Source organism: Nannobrachium achirus (genome assembly GCF_963921795.1).
Source record: "Nannobrachium achirus genome assembly, chromosome: 18".
NCBI lineage: Eukaryota > Metazoa > Chordata > Actinopteri > Myctophiformes > Myctophidae > Nannobrachium > Nannobrachium achirus.
The window spans coordinates 32914431-32918249 of NC_137825.1; the positions used below are offsets into that span (position 1 = coordinate 32914431).

At 40.5% G+C, this 3819-nt stretch overlaps 1 long non-coding RNA gene across 1 annotated transcript; it reads right to left on the minus strand.

Moving 5' to 3' along the window:
* Nucleotides 1–410: 410 nt before the first annotated feature.
* Nucleotides 411–1473, minus strand: LOC308303574. Its single transcript, XR_013963006.1, has 3 exons — nucleotides 1334–1473; nucleotides 1091–1219; nucleotides 411–500 (listed from the first exon to the last, which is right to left on the minus strand). It is a non-coding gene; the product is annotated as an uncharacterized lncRNA (long non-coding RNA).
* Between the last annotated feature and the right edge of the window lie 2346 nt (nucleotides 1474–3819).

Sequence of the window (3819 nt, forward strand, 5' to 3'; positions counted from 1 at the left end):
AAAGTTTCTGCTCTTCAAGTGGACCATGGAAACAGACCATTGTGAGATCTATAGGCCTGGTTTACACTGGCAGCCAAACCCAGCCTGAATCAGATCTGTGTCACATCAGGGTTGGAATCTGATTGGTTCCATGTGACCATTTAATCCAATCGGATTCCAATCTGAGGCTGGATTTGACTGCCAGTGTAAAGCAGGCCTAAAGGAAACTTCATGTTCTAGCTCTAACAGATCACAAAGCGTAGTATGGGATATAGTTAAGATAGTTAATCTTCTCACTGTAGTGTGAAATGTAAATTGAACATGTTCGTCTACCTCCCAAATTTTTACCTGGACTATAATCGTATCATCAAAAATGTAAAATCCATAATACATTTTATACATACCTGGATATAGCTCTTGCACCTCAATGGCCAACACCTAAACTTTTCACATTGGATCTGCCATCTCCATGTCCCCAACCATCTCAACAAGTCCCTGTAGAGCTTGCAGGTGTTCAATGCCTGGAATGAAGAGGAAAAAATATTATGACAATCCCAACATATTCAAAGGTTGAGTAACAACAAATAAGTGTTAAATAGCGCTATATTCTGATAACAGTCATTGCTATGCCATTGCTATGGAATATTTCTTTTCTCAGTAGCAGGGATTGTCATGTTCAACGGCAACCTTCTCTCCCCATCTCTCCAGTAAAAAGAAAATGTAAAGTTTCAAGTGAGACAAAGAAATGAGCTGACATAATTGACAACTGCAACACTATGCTTCATTTTTTGTGAATGGTGGGTGACCCAGCCAGGGTAGGGGATATTTATAACAACACACCCGGGGGTCTAGAGTAACTTAAAGAGATATTCCAATTTCAAAATTACTTTTTGTCATTTTAGCATCTAATCAGGCTTTTGGGAACACCCAGGACAGTTTTTGAATTTCTTCATTCAGTATTTAGATTTAGAAGCAGACACATATCACAGGGCAGTCGCTGATTACAGATGAGCATGGTCATCGCATAATTTCACAAAAGTATAGTTTTAAGGGTGAATATTAGGGACAGTACAGTGAGCCATCTTAAACTTTAATAGAACTGTAACCTTACCTAGATAAACTTCAAAAGGTGGTCAATGGCTTGTCGGGCTGAGAGCTTTCCTGGTCTCTTGTTGCGGCCTTGAGGTGAGGGTGGCATCTGGTGGATAAGGCAAGATGGAGGACATTTCACTGTCCCATCCTGAAAATACAAGGGTGGGGGGAAACAAAGACATTTTTACTAAAATATGTTTACATTTTGGTTTCAAAACCAATTCCCTCTTCCATTAGTATTATTCCTTTAATTCCAGCGTACCATTTTCCAGTTCTTCTGTTGTGGATTCAGCGTTATGAAGCAGATCTACATGGTCGCCTGTTTGGTTGAGTCCACAGCTTTGTTCAAGGACTTACTGCATGTAGTGAGTAAGTAGGCCACTTCTGCAGCGATGTCATCACCAAACATCAGACTGAAATCCTGTATCTGCAGACAGGATGGAATACAGACGACATGGCATACATTTTAATGGGTTCACCCTATGACCAGGGATGTGATCTGTTTAAAGTAATTTTTCATTTCAGTTTGATTTTAAGGCATGACAGTTTAAGAGCGACATACCATTCCTGCGATGTCAAGAAATCTTGTAAAGGTGGTGAATATTTCAGAGGACTTCACTGGGTCATGAACCATTGTTTGGCGATGGGTGAAGGTCTGTTTCATCTTCTCCTTGACCATCATCAGTGCGATGCCCTCAAGACACTGGGTTTCTGTCGTTAGCTGAAGAAACCCACTCCCATATACTGGATTGTAATACTGCTCCTAAAAAACAAGAACGTGTTTTATTTTTTCTCCTTAAAAAACTAAACACATGCCCTTGTCTGGAGAATTGCTAAAGTCAAGGTCAACAGGTCTGATATCTGTGGCGATCAACTTGTTGGGGTTAGGAGAAAGGAATGTACTTGTTGGGGTTAGGAGAAAGGTATGTTGGGACTTGGGACTAGTTCTGACCAATGGGCCATGGCTTAGAGCAGTGGTTCCCAAACTATTAGCTCAAGAGAAATTAGACATTTGCCCAGGACCCAAGCTAGTGAAAACAGCAGATCTACAAGCTCACAATGCGGTGCGACGCACTGTGAGCTTGTAGATCTGCTGTTTTCACTAGTTTAGGCCATTTTCACTAACTGTATCATTGTATTGATTTTTTTTTTCATGAAAACCTTAGCTTTTTGGAGACTGTTTATGAAAATGTTTTGAAAAAAAAATGTAAAAAACAATACAAATATAAGGGACGTTAAAAAATGTGTCTGCGACCCACATATGGATCCCGACCCACTGCTTGGGAACAAGTGGCCTAGTGGGCACCCACGCGATTTGCTACAATGTGATGTTGGGTTTAGTTTCTCAAAAACAAGGGCCACTTGTCTTTTTACTGGACCCCCTTGCGATGCCCACCACAGTAGCAAAAAATGCACTATAGGCCTATGCACATTAAAAAATAATTTAACATGTGAAATTCTAACTATAATCAAAATCACATACCTGTCAGTGGCTGAGTGTTTCTTCTCTTCTTTTGTCCCCCTGAGGCTTCGTTTTGAAGTGTTTTCACTCTCCATGCAAGAAACCCACTCCCATCTGCTGTATTGTAATACTGCTCCTAAAAAACAAGAACCTGTTTTATTTTTTCTCCTTAAAAAACTAAACACATGCCCTTGTCTGGAGAATTGCTAAAGTCAAGGTCAACAGGTCTGACATCTGTGGCGATCGACTTGTTGGGGTTAGGAGAAAGGGTCAGCATATAGAAAATGTGTTGAAATTTAGTTTAAATCGCACTCTTGTCTTTTTGAGCAATTCCAGGAGTGAGGAGTAAAGAAGTTAGACTTGTATTATGTACTTACATAGCCCAAAGTGCCCTGGGGATCGGCCAGGTATGGAAACAAGGCAATGATTTGCGTAGTCCTCTTTATCACGCCTTGAAGCACTCTTCCTACAGTGCACACACACACACACACACACACACACACACACACACACACACACACACACACACACACACACACACACACACACACACACACACACACACACACACACACACACACACACACACACACACACACACACACACACACACACACACACACACAAATTTGATTCCAGAAATTAAATTAAATGATCTGACACATGATGATGGATCAAGCACATGCCTCCTTTGAGTGTCAGATGAGATGTGTGTCATTTTGTCTGGCTAGTGTCAGTGGTGTTAACATCAGCTCCACTATAAGATCTAATATCAAAAGTAAACAACACTAAATAAGAACTGGTCAAACATTGGCCAAATTGTCAGCTGATATAAGAAAGAGGCAACAAATGTGAAAATAGCAGATCTACAAGCTCACTGCATTCCAAGTGCTTGGTGGGTGGAGGGTCCCCAGTTAAAATTTGAATATTTTGGGAGGTCCCCATGCAGTTCAAATGTGATTATTTTGGGGGCTTGCATGGCTAACAGTCAACAACAGATTAAAATGTCAAGGTCTCCCCTTAACTCTAACAGTGTACAAATGGAACCAAATTAACCTGTTAGGGGTTGTTTGATTCCATTTGTACACTCTCTGCTACCATTGAACAACTAGCAAATTGTCATTAGCTATGTTAGCTACAAACAACACATGCTGCTAACATGGAACAGTTGCTAACTATTGTTAGCTTTGTTAGCCACACACTACAGTACACAGCAAAGCATTGATAACACTAAACAAAATAACTGCCACTTCTATCAAAAGGGCATAGTATAAGCTATTCAACAC